This window comes from Wolffia australiana, chromosome 19 (assembly GCF_029677425.1).
Source record: "Wolffia australiana isolate 7733 chromosome 19, ASM2967742v1".
Classification (NCBI taxonomy): Eukaryota; Viridiplantae; Streptophyta; class Magnoliopsida; order Alismatales; family Araceae; genus Wolffia; species Wolffia australiana.
This window is the reverse complement of record NC_135853.1, coordinates 854,477-867,775: the sequence shown is the minus strand read 5'-3', so window position 1 is coordinate 867,775 and position 13,299 is coordinate 854,477. Positions and strand designations below refer to the sequence as shown.

The following is a 13,299-nucleotide window of genomic DNA, read 5'->3' as shown; positions in this document are numbered from 1 at the left end:
CATTCCGTGCATAGGCAGCCGCCGCGTGCTGCATAGTCAGCGCGCAGGAGGCCGCCAAGCACGCAACACCTTGCGCGCAGGTTATCCCTGCACGCAAGGTGTTCGATCCTTTGCCCCAAAGGGCAAAGGATCTGTCTACAGAGAAATTCTCTGTAGACGGCTTGATTAAGTTGCACTTTAACGTACTGAAAAGGAATTTCCTGCTGTTTTCTTTTGCTCCCTGTGGATCGACCCTCACTCGCCCTAACTTGTGAGGTTTATAAATTCGTTGAATAAGCTTAATCCTCACACATGTTACTGATAAATAACCAGTAAAAAACACAGTAAAATTGAGCTTATCAACTGGCGCCGTTGCCGGGGAGCACGGTATAACAGTAGGAATTTTTATTTTCTTTAAATCTACAGTCAATTCTCTGAATCTACAGTCATTTTTTTGCAAATCTACAGTCATTTTCCTGAATCTACAGTCATTTTTGTTGATTCTCCTAGAGCTGAAGGACTTAACAATCCTCAGCCTATTGTTATTCTAACCGTTTGCTGAAGATTTATGGTAGTAACACGTTCAGGAGCTGGTGAAAAATCTGCAGAGAAGGACATTAGAGACACCTCTCCAGATTCTACAGTTACAGAACCTGAAATTCAGCAGGAGAATATGGCTGAAGAGATTTATCAGCATCATGAGAGGAGAAGGACCATTCTTGACAAGTCGACACCGTCGGGAAGCCTACGTCAAACTGATGTAAATCTTAACATCGGTGACGGTATCTCCTTTCGATATGACAATGCATTAATTCATTCCTTACCTGAATTTAATGGACTGCCTGCTCAAAATCCCTTAGAATTTCTTGATGACTTCCATATTAGGTGTTCATGTCAAAACGTTCCAGGAATTTCTACAGAAATTTTAAAACTGAAATATTTTCCTCTAACTTTGAAAGACAAAGCATTTTCTTGGTATCGTAATTTAGGAATCACCTTTAACTCATGGGATGAGATGCAAGGAAAATTTCTGCAAAAATTCTACCCTCTCTCCAAAACGAATTTCTATAGAAGAGAAATTCACAATTTCCATCCTCATGATGGAGAAGCTTTTAGTGAGTCATGGGAGAGATTCAATGATTTGTTGAGGAAATGTCCTCACCATGGCATTGAACAATGTCAATTAGCCCAAATATTTTATGAGTCTCTCTCTGATTTTATGAAAAACAAAGTAAATCTCGCTACCGGTGGAACGTTCTATACTGCATATGAGGATGAAGTTTTTGATATTTTGGAGAGAGTTGCAGAAACTGATTTGCAGGAGATTGGAGCCAATCAGAATGGGAGGAATGTGCAGCCCAAGAGAGCAGGAGTTCTGCAGTTCGACGCCAAGGAGGGAGAGCTACAAGCGGGCCTAAGGGAGACCAACCAGAAATTAGAGGAGCTCACCTCTACCTTGAAGAATGTCTTCCTAGGTAACTCTCCCATCATCAAAGCTAAGATCTGCTCTCTCTGTTTTAGCAGGGAACATGAAGATGGAGCCTGCCAAGCCATGGAAGAAGAGGTGAAGGCCTTCAATCAGCCGCAACAACCGTGGGCAGGTCAAAAGCGGCCAAATTTCCAAAACGGAGAGGCCTTCCACCAAGGAAACAAGCCGGCAGCTCAGCCCCCGTTCCAGCAGAGACAACAATTCCAGCACAGGCCTCCACAACAGTATCAGGTTTCATCTCAAACTCAACCTGATTTCTCTACATTAACCCCCGTCATTTCAGATATGATCGAAAAGCAAAACCAAAAGTTGCGGGCGGAGATGGAGATGCGAATGCAGGTGATGATGGAGTTCCAGACTAAACAAATGCTGGAGTCACAAGAGCAAATGAGGAAGCTGCTGGAGAGTTTCAGGCCACCCTCTGAGTCCCAAGGTATCCTTGCAAAAAACACTTGCACTTCTCAACGTTTTCCTACGAAACCCGTCATCAATCCATGCAATTTGCATCATATTCAGCATTCTAGCCATGAAGAAATGGATGAATTGGATCCCGAAGTTCTGGCAGCCTCAAGATTGAGGAATGGAAAAGAACTTCAGGATCCCTATAGGTATTCTGTAGAGAACGCTAGGAAGAAAGAGGAGTCAAGGGAGCACGAAGGAGAGGATCTTCCCGACGATGAACCCTTACCTTCCACAAGTGGGCAACACATACCTTACCCATCTGCCCTAACGAGAAAGAAACCTGTCTTTGATTATGAAAACAGGTTGCTAGAGAACTTTAGGAAGGCCACAATGACAGTCACTGTGGAAGACATGCTTAGGTGTGCACCATCACTTAAGAAATATCTTAAGGACTCTTGCACAAATAGAAAGAATAGGGAAGTTGTTAAACTTTCAGAAAATGCCTCTAGCATTTTAAATGACATACCTATAAAAAAGAGGGATCCTGGTGCCCCTTTTATTACATGTGACATAGGAGGAAAGACTTTTTCAAAAGTCTTGTTAGACACAGGAGCAAGCATCAGCATCATTCCGACGGCATTGTATGAGGAATACAGCTTCGGGGAGCTTGAAGAGATCCATATGGACCTACTCTTAGCCGACGGAACGGTCAGGCAACCTGAGGGACGATTGACTGATGTCACTATCACTGTAGAAAATTGTGAAATTCCTGTAGATTTCATAGTAACTGATGTAAAAATTTCAGGAGACTTTAGCTTGACTCTTATCATTCTAGGAAGACAGTTTTTAGTGACGGCTAGGACTATCATGGACTGGGAAAAGGGGACTGTCGAGTTTAAGATAGGGAAGGAAAGAGTTCAACTTGACATTTCTAGGATGATGAAGTGCCCCTTAGGGAGCAATGAAGAGCTCAGATTCTGCACAGAAAATGAAGGAGAAGAGGGAAGAGTGAAGGAGTACCTATCCAACATAGAAAGTAGAGAGCTAGATGATGAACTCTTAGACTCTGTAGAAGTAAAAGCTCACCCAGAACTTAAACCACTTCCCTCTACCCTCAAGTATGCCTATTTAGACTGTACAGAAAGTTTACCTGTGATTATATCTTCATCCCTCACTCCAACACAAGAAGAGAGCTTACTCAAAGTGCTTAAAGAGCATAAATCGGCCATAGGGTGGACTTTTGATGACATCAAAGGAATTCCATCTTCAATTTGTGAGCACAGGATATTTCTAGAAGATGAAGCTAGACCCTGTAGAGAACATCAGAGGAGGTTGAATCCCCACATGAGAGAAGTCCTCGAAAAGGAAATTCTCAAGTGGCTTAATGCCGGCGTCATCTATGCGATTTCCGATAGTAGATGGGTAAGCCCGGTACATATGGTTCCTAAGAAGTCAGGAGTGACTGTTGAGCTGAATGATAAAGGAGAAGAAGTGCAGAAGAGGCTAACCACTGGGTGGAGGGTGTGCATTGACTATCGGAAATTGAACAAGGCTACCAAGAAGGATCATTACCCATTACCCTTCATGGATCAAATACTAGAAAATTATCGGGGCAGCATTATTTCTGTTTTCTTGATGGTTATTCAGGATATAACCAAGTGAATATCCATCCTGAGGACCAAGAGAAGACGACCTTCACGAGTCCTGTAGGGACATATGCCTTTAGGCGTATGCCTTTCGGGCTATGTAATGCACCCGCCACATTCCAACGATGCATGAATGCACTCTTCTCCGATCTAGTGGGGGAGTGCTTATAAATATTTATGGATGATTTTTCTGTATTTGGATCCACATTTGAAAACTGCCTCCTTAGCCTCACCAAAGTATTGAAGAGGTGCATTGAGTCGAACCTCGTACTAAGTTGGGAAAAATCTCATTTCATGGTGCAGGAGGGAGTAGTGCTGGGCCACATGGTAAGCAGCCGTGGCTTGGAAGTGGACAAGGCCAAGATCGAGGTCATCCAGGGCCTTCCACCTCCAACCAACCTAAAAACCCTTAGGGGTTTCCTCGGCCACGCGGGTTTCTATAGACGTTTTATCCTTGATTTTGCTAAAATTTCTAAACCACTTACAAACCTTTTATCGTCTAAAAATAATGATTTTGAACTAACACTAGAGGCTAAGAATGCATTTGATAAATTAAAAGAAGCTTTAGTAAATGCACCTATCTTGCAAGGGCCCGATTGGACCCTTCCTTTTGAACTAATGTGTGATGCTTCTGATTTTGCAGTAGGTGCAGTGTTAGGCCAGCGAATTGACAAGAAACCCGTGGTCATCTACTACGCCAGTAGAACTTTAGTGGATGCACAGCTGAATTATTCTACGACCGAAAAGGAACTACTGGCTATTATTTTTGCATTAGAAAAATTTAGGTCTTATTTGTTAGGAAGTAAAATTACTGTTTTTTCTGATCATGCAGCTATTAGATATTTATTAGCAAAGAAGGAGGCAAAACCTAGGTTGATTAGATGGGTGTTACTATTACAAGAATTTGATTTGGAGATTAAGGACAAGCGAGGATGTGAAAACGTAGTAGCAGATCACCTCTCTTGAATTTTAAATACCCAACCTGCGTTAATAAACGATGCATTTTCGGATGAACATGTCCTAACCGCACAAGGAGCATCGCTTCCTTGGTATGCACATATTGTCAATTTCTTGGTTTCAGGACAAATTCCAACAGGTTGGACGTCTCACGAGAGGAAGAAGCTGCTTAAAGATGCAAGATTTTACTTTTGGGAAGACCCGGAGCTATTCCATCAAGGCCAAGATCAAATTTTGAGGCGGTGCGTCCCCGAGAGCGAGCAAAGGAGCATATTGGAATTCTGCCATTCCAAACCTGGAGGAGGACATTACTCCGCTAAGGTAAACGCACATAAAATTATTGAATCTGGTTTTTTTTGGCCTACATTATTTCAAGACGCTCAAAAGTTTTATAACACATGTTTATCATGCCAAGCATCCATCAACATAAGTAGGAAAGATAGAATGCCTCTACAACCCATTCTAGAAGTAGAAATATTTGATTTATGGGGAATAGATTTTATGGGACCTTTTCCTAGTTCAAATGGGTATGAATATATATTGATGGCTGTCGATTATGTCTCCAAATGGGTGGAGGCCATCCCCTCAAAAACCAATGACAGCAAGGTAGTGACTAATTTTATTGAGACACATATTTTTTATAGATATGGATGCCCACGAGCGATCATTAGTGACGGAGGATCACACTTTACAAATTACAACTTTAGTAACCTCCTCAAGAAATTTGGTGTTCATCAACGAGTCACTACCCCTTATCACCCACAAGCGAATGGCCAAGTGGAATTATGCAATCGGGAGGTTAAGAAAATTTTGAGGAAAATAGTGCGTCCAGATGGGAAAGATTAGTCTAGGAAGCTCGACGAGGCATTATGGGCTTATAGGACAGCTTACAAAACCCCTCTCGGCATGTCTCCCTTCCGCCTTATCTTTGGCAAAGCTTGTCACTTACCACTTGAGTTAGAACACAAGGCCCTTTGGGCTATTAGAAAACTCAACCTAGATTTGGATAGAGCCGGCAAGCATAGACTTCTTCAATTGAATGAGTTGGAAGAGTTAAGAAATGAGGCTTATGAGAATTCGAAGATTTATAAAGCCAAGATGAAGATGTTTCATGACAAGAGCTTGAGGAGAAGAATTTTTGTGGAGAATCAAAAAGTATGGCTTTACAACTCTAGACTAAAACTCTTTCCAGGTAAATTGAAAACGCGATGGGATGGTCCCTTCCTTGTTCAGCAGGTTTTTGAGAATGGAGCCGTCACAATTTTAGATCCTACGTCTCAAAGACGATTCACTGTGAACGGGCAACGGCTCAAACCCTACTTAGAAGAAGACGATCTTCACAGCCCCATGAATATTACGTTAGAAAAGCCATCGCATGATAGTTCATGATCCGAGTAGTTTTTGTTTTTACTACATTTCCTATTCTCTATGCTTGGTTACTTTCCTTGTTTTATTTTTGTTTCTGCGTTTTTGTTTCTGTTCTCGTGTGCAGCCACTCCGATCCACGCCCACCTAACACGTCACTAGACAACACGCATGCTGATCGCCGCCCTTCCTTCCATGGTTTGGTATTCCTTTCTCCTTCCTCTCAATTACGATTTGTCATGTAGGAACATGCCTTTTATTGAGGGGGGGTGGGGAGTACATTTACATGCATTATCCATGAAATTTTTTTCGTTTTTGCATGCACAAACCATGGATATTTGATGATCTTAGGAGATGATTGTCCAATGATATGCATGATAATTCGATTCTTTTCAAAAGGGTAGAAATGCAAGAGTGGCCAGCTAGGGAATCCTAGGTGAAGTAAGCCTAGCTAGGTGCACTACGATCCATACCACGACAGTCATATCTATTACCATTATACTTCTCTCACCTCACCATCCACCTCGGGTTGAGTTAGCACTTACATGCACGAAAATTTTTAGCTTTAGTGGAGAGTAGGGTTAGTGTTAGCTCATTGGCAGTATTATTATGACTTGAGTGAAGCTCCCTGACCCATGAAGGATACATAACCGTCGGGAATAAGCTGCCGGTCTACTAAGGACGGCACATGGGTAGTGGATAAGCGCCACCAAACTATCAAGTGAAAGCTGCACTGCGCATAAACAAGCAAAAGCTTGCATCATAGTACTAAAGTTGATTGTCATCAAAAATGACCAACAAGCAGCAAATGCCAAATAAAATAAAGGTGGAAAAGCTGTCTCCCGTGTGTTTGAGCCGATGCTACTATAGCCATAGTATTGAGCTAGCATTAATGCCACTCTCACGCCTGCTCAGTAGTGCGCTTGGGGTGTTAACTCGATCTTATTCCATATACTATGTACTTACTATATGTACTCCATAGATCATGTGCACTTAGTTGAGGTTTAAGGCTGAGATAGATCCTAAATTTCTTCTACGCTGGTCAATTTTAATTGCTGAAAATACTCCTTGAGAAGAGCATGAATCAAAGTTATCGGAAGCCAAAATTCACCTTGAGATCATCTTTTATTCTCACCTGCATGTCATTACTAAGGGACTAGTAATGATCTAAGTTAGGGTGTTTGATGACTATAACATATGTCATCAAATAATCAAGTTCTCAAGTTTAAATTCATTACAATTATCTTGTGAATTCATGCTAAGTTCATGCATATGTATTGTTTTATGAAATCACTAACCCCACTTGATTCTTTGAATCAAGTGGTATATATTTAACGTTTTATGGCTAGTGAACATTCAGAAACAGGTTAAGAAGATCAAGGAAGAGAGGAGGATCAACAGAAGTGGGCAAAAATTCGAAGTGGCAAAAATTACGAAAATGCCCCTGGGCATGACTTAAGAGAAAACCTATAAATACTCTCTTGAAAGAGGAGTTTAGGTGTTCAGAATTTTCTCTAAGGAAACTAGGGCTTGGAGAAGAGGATTTCTGCACCCTCCAGGAGCTGATGAGCTTTTGGAGTTGGAGAGGAAGAACAGACTGAAGATAGCTTGGATTGAAGAACCACGTCTCGCCGCAAGGACGTGACACCCGACGTGGGGAAATCGCAAGCTTCAGCCCTGTAATCCCTCTCTTCTCTGACAATTTTGGTTGGGTTGGAAGAGTCACAAGATCTTCCAATGTTTCCCAACTGAGGATTGTTTCGTTTAGATTTGATTTCAGTTTAAACTTTGTTCCTTTGTTGTTCAAATCGTCTTCCCAAATCTTCCAAAAGAACAGAACTCCTCCGCATCTCCACCACGCCGCAAAGCAGTGCAGCAAGCCGCACAGCCGCTGCAGCACGCAGCCGCACGCAGCAGTACGCAATGCAGGCAGCGCCAGCAAGGCAGCACAGCGCGCGCTGGCCGCGCGCAGCGCGCGCCGCCCGCAGCGCAGCCGCGTCAGCGCGCGCGCACAGCAGCCGCGCAGCAGCCGCGCAGTCACAGGCAGCGCAGCCGCGTGCAGCAGCAGCGCGCAGCCGGCGCAGCCGCCACAGCAGCGGCCGCGCTGGCACAAGCGCGCAGCGCGTGCAGCCGCCAGCGCGCGCACGCAGCCGCGCAGCCGCGTGCAGCACGCAGCCGCGCGCAGCACGCAGCAGCGCACTGCTGCGCACAGCCGCACGCAGCACGCAACCGCGCGCAGCACGCAGCCGCGCGCAGCACGCTGTTGCGTGCAGGCATTCCGTGCATAGGCAGCCGCCGCGTGCTGCATAGTCAGCGCGTAGGAGGCCGCCAAGCACGCAACACCTTGCGCGCAGGTTATCCCTGCACGCAAGGTGTTCGATCCTTTGCCACAAAGGGCAAAGGATCTGTCTGAAGAAGTTCTCTGTAGACGGCTTGATTAAGTTGCACTTTAACGTACTGAAAAGGAATTTCCTGCTGTTTTCTTTTGCTCCCTGTGGATCGACCCTCACTCGCCCTAACTTGTGAGGTTTATAAATTCGTTGAATAAGCTTAATCCTCACACATGTTACTGATAAATAACCAGTAAAAAACACAGTAAAATTGAGCTTATCACCTATCCGTATTCAGTACAGGATTGTTTATTGGCTCTCACCGCCAGTTGACATCGTCAAACTGAATGTGGATGGCGCGGCCAAGGGGAACCTGGGACCAGCTGGGGGAGGCGGTATCCTTCGGAACCATACAGGGAGTATACTCTTCGCTTTCTCTTCTTTTTATGAGACTAATACAGTAGCCGAGGCTATGGCGATACGCGATGGTCTACTCCTCCATGAGGAGCGGAACCTTCACAATATCGTCGTAGAGTCGGCCTCACAGGTATTAGTTGATATGCTTCGTACCGATCCATGTTCCCAGTGGCGCCTCCATCGCATATGGCAGGATATCATGCGGTGTCGTCATCGAATCAAGTGCTTTCGCCATGAGCTACGAGAGGGCAACCAGACCGTTGACGCCCTCGCCAATCATGCGGTACACACACGGACCTCCTCCGTCTTTCTCTCTTGGCAGGTGCTTCCTTCTACAGTTAGGGGATGTTACCGAGTCGATCGTCTCGGCCTACCAACCCTCCGCACACGGCGAACCCACGCGAAGGCAGGCCCGCGGGATTAGAGAATCGTGTGGAACGGTGGAGTTTGAGGAGCGGATTGCACCCGCTCTAACTAGCGCCCCCCACGCACTTCAGCCCCAGCTTGATGACATGAAGGCAAGGATATCTCCCGACCTACATCGATACCGCCGGGCGGCTCTGGAGGGACGATGACGACCACACTTCCCCGAGCGCCTGCAAGGTATCAGTTATGTATCTTTTCTTTTCCTAAACTATGGGCGTGGACGAGTGGGTTCCGAGTGTAATTGGGATATATATACTCGCTCCACGCCTAAAAACATTGAAAAACACTTCACTTAATAAATAAAAACCTCCTGGGTGGCGTCCAGGGCACGGATGGATCGGTCTACGGGCACAACCCTGGGTTGGCCGTACTCGGCACCGTGTTTTTGCCAAAAAAAAAAGGAATTAGGTTAATTATAGGAAAATTATTTTGTTGTGTGTTTTAATTAATTTTCACTAGTTTGTGCTTATTGATTTATGTTGACTTACTAAAAAAAATATTAAAACCCCCAAAAAATTAGGGCTAAAATTTTCTTATTAAATACTTGCTCTCTATGGATTTAACCCTTGCCTGCCCTGTGCTTGCAAGCAAAATTATAAATGTTATTGTGCAAGCCGTAAACTACATTTTTAACCCTATTTTCTGGTTCATTAGGAGGGTTTAAGTAATTGTAAAAGATACAAGGCTGAGGTAGAGGAAGTATGTGGTCTGGTGTAGTGTTCCCAAGGGCTGAGGGGAAATCTTCTCTCTTCAAGGAAGAAAGGCACTATGCAGACCAAACTCAAGAGTTCGTGGGGATATTCCAGGCCACATGAGCGTCAAGGATAGAACTATGATGAGAAATTACAAGAAGTTGGAAGTCCCATGAGTTGTGTGTTCATTGATGTATTATTATTGGTGGAGCGTACTCTAGGTTATAATATGACATTCAGACTCTGATCCCACTGTGATATTTTTGTTTATCCACTTACTTACAGGTGAGTTTGTATGGAATGATAACTTTTAGAGGGAGCTAAAAATCTGACATATCCAAATGCATCCCTGATATTTATGATTTTAAAGGTTAATATATTGCCTAAAAATTCTGAATTATGATGCATAGGTCTTTGTATGCAATGAATAAATCCCAATCCATGCATAAATTCACATGTTATATAAACTGTACTATTTTTTAATTTAGCATTAATCATAAATGATTAAGATAATGAATATTACATAACCATTTTAAGTTTATTATAATGCTTGTCAGAATTATAGAAAATATGATTTCTGAAAAATTTTCTTGAGGCAATATAGAGGCCGCAACACAACCAAGGTAACTCCAGCCACGGGCACCAAGGTAGCACTACAAGCTGCAGCAACAGCCACGGATGACAACCAAACACTACAAGCTGCAGCCGCAGCTGCTGCCGCAAGTTGCATCAATGCCTTAGGTTCACCAATGTGCAAGAGGTAAACATGGAGAGGTCCAACGCTCGCATGCGTGGGAAAGTTCTATTTTGAAATTCAAATGGGATATTATTTTCAATTCTATTTATTATCTGTATTTTTTGTACATTTCAAAATGGAACTTATGCCTTATAAGTTTCACCTGAAAGGTGGGCTGGGACAAATGCAACTAAAAGGAATGCTATGCAAAGGCTCAACAGTCATCATATCAATAGTAAAAGAGACAAATTAACTAAACAGGACTCGAGTAACCCCGTCATAAACTAGATTTTCTATAAAAATATTATATTCAATCTTGACTTTCTATTTTTGTAAGAAGATCAAATATCAAGATCCATTACTGCCTCTTTTTGTTTCTTTCTCTCTCTCAGGTGATGAATCAGCAATGGCTACTGGAGATTTGAATGAATAGAAATGTGCAAGCTTGCAAAAGTGGCGGACGGTTCTGAGGATCAACTTAACTTATGAAGGTCCATTGTTGTGTTTAAACACAACTATTGAATTCTATTGGTTGTGGATTAAATGGCCAGCACATATGTGTCCATTTCTTCCCTAACCATCTTCTCCATCACCAGCACGACATTTCCCGTGATCTAAATGAAAAAAACTCTAGCTTGAATGCTGTAAAAGAGATTTTAGTAATCCCACATCAAGATTGTACAATTGTTTATAGTTCCTGCCCTTTAAACATCGGATTGTGTCCTCCTTTAAAGTACTTTTCTTATTGTAATAAAAAACCATTCTGAACCATGAACAGAACTAGATCCTCATCTTCATTTTCATTTCTCTTTGAGTCTTTCTTAGTGGTTCCAAGCCAGGCATCCAGAAAGAACAATGAGAGAATGATAGTGGAGAAGAGAAATCAGGGCTTATCAAAGGGAGGACACCACCGATGATGGGGGTCTGAAGCCAACAATGATCCCTACATGGTGGCAAAATCTAGTAAGTCACGATATTTGCATGAGTATATGATGACTTGCATTAATATATATAAATCACATATAAAATATTTAACTGATTTTTTGCAAAAATGTTATTTTGCAAAAATTTCAGACATTTTGTCGAACACCCAGTGCTAATCTCATTTTCGTTCCGTTTTCCCTCATTTTAAATTCAATAGCAAACTCTAAAAAGATACCTAAATTCTTTGTTAGCATACACATCTTAATCTACTATTTTTATGTTTCTCTTTAAATGTAAATAATATTATTTCTTCATAAAATGTATTAGATAAATACTCTCTCTCATTGTTCAAATTTTGCCTCAATTTCTCTGTTTCCTCTTAATTCTTCAGACTTCGAACCATTTCACTATTTACTCACTATCCATTTTCATAGGGATGGCACTGTTTTGTGACCGATGTGAAAACTATGGGATGTGTTGTCTAGTTCAACATTTTGTATCACTCATCCAACACCTCACAGGAAATCCTCACCGCACATAAAACATAAATACTTAAGTAAATGAATGAATAGAAAGATTTTGGGTGTCTAATGTTCAAAATCTAGCGATTGTTCTCAGTCATCAGATGATATAGGTATTATGGATTTATGAAAATTTTCGATTTAATTATAAAATAAAGAAAACACCAAAAAAAAATGATCATCACGCTATTTCCTTGGGTACCTTCTTTGTAACTCTCTCCCTGGGTGCCCGCCTTTGTTTTGACCAGAGTGGTGAACATAATTATCATTGAGCGATGCCAATGCTTATTACGCAGATGGGGATGTTTAAATTTTTTCGGTTTCCACGGATAAATATAATGGATGAACGTTTTTGCAGCCAGTGAAAAATGATTCATGTAAAAAAAAGGAAAGGACAGCACTGTGTGATTCAAGTATTTTTGAGTTTCTTTAAATATTCATTACGATTCTGTTTTAATTTGTGTTGCTTAATTCATTTGTGTTTCTTTAAAGGTTCCTTACGATTCTGCTTTGCTTTGTGTTGCTTTATTCATTTGTGTATCTTTAAAGGTTCCTTACGATTCTGCTTTGATTTGTGTTGCTTTATTCATTTTTGTTTCTTTAAAGGTTAATCAAGGAGCGCACCATCATCGTCGGAGAATGGAGTCCCCCCCCTGCCGTCGCCGCCACCGTGACTGTTGTCGAAAATAAGCCCTTTTTCCTCAATTTATCTGTCTTCATGCGCTCATTCTCTCTCTCTCCCTCTCTCTCTATATATATCTGTAAATGTCTCTCAATTTCTATCCATATCTCAAAGGGAAATTTGAGTTCTGAAAAAAGAATCCATGATTTTAAACTGTTCTGTTATACAAGAAAAAACTGACAACCATCTATATTTACTGCGAAATGCCTAAACCTCTGGACAGAAACTTCACTTAATCCTCGTAGCTCTTATGTGATTTGTTATTTGCATTCATATTTTCTGAAGCCACCGATTAATAATTAACAACGCAACCTCAAAGCGGATTACAAGTGCCTGAGACGAATAGTGAGGATGCATTTCTTCCAATCATATGATTCTTAGAAACGTATCCCATTTCATCAAAGAACGAGGTGAGTGCAAATATATTGCATTAACCCATAATTTGTCGCGGTGAGGGCTTATATTACATTGAAATTTAGATTATAAAAATTTCAATCTCAGAGACTCCATTGAATCCCGTTGTGCCGATTTATTCAGCTTGACATGACAAGAGAATGTTCATATTTTAGGGAGAATATAGAATTTCACAAGCTTTCTACGTCGTCGACTTATTCCACCATCAGTTGTTTACCGGAGGCTCAAAGACTTCATTGGCCGTCGGGCGATGCTGCTTGGCAGAGGAAAAATGTACGCTTATGTGGCGGGGGAGCATGGTGGGAAAACATCAGGCGAG

General features: G+C 42.1%; 1 non-coding gene across 1 annotated transcript; it reads right to left on the bottom strand.

The window, feature by feature from the left end:
• Window positions 1–1,042: 1,042 nt before the first annotated feature.
• On the bottom strand, window positions 1,043–1,148 carry LOC144715950 (small nucleolar RNA R71). The gene has a single exon (XR_013584779.1). It is a non-coding gene; the product is annotated as a small nucleolar RNA R71 (small nucleolar RNA).
• Window positions 1,149–13,299: the final 12,151 nt, after the last annotated feature.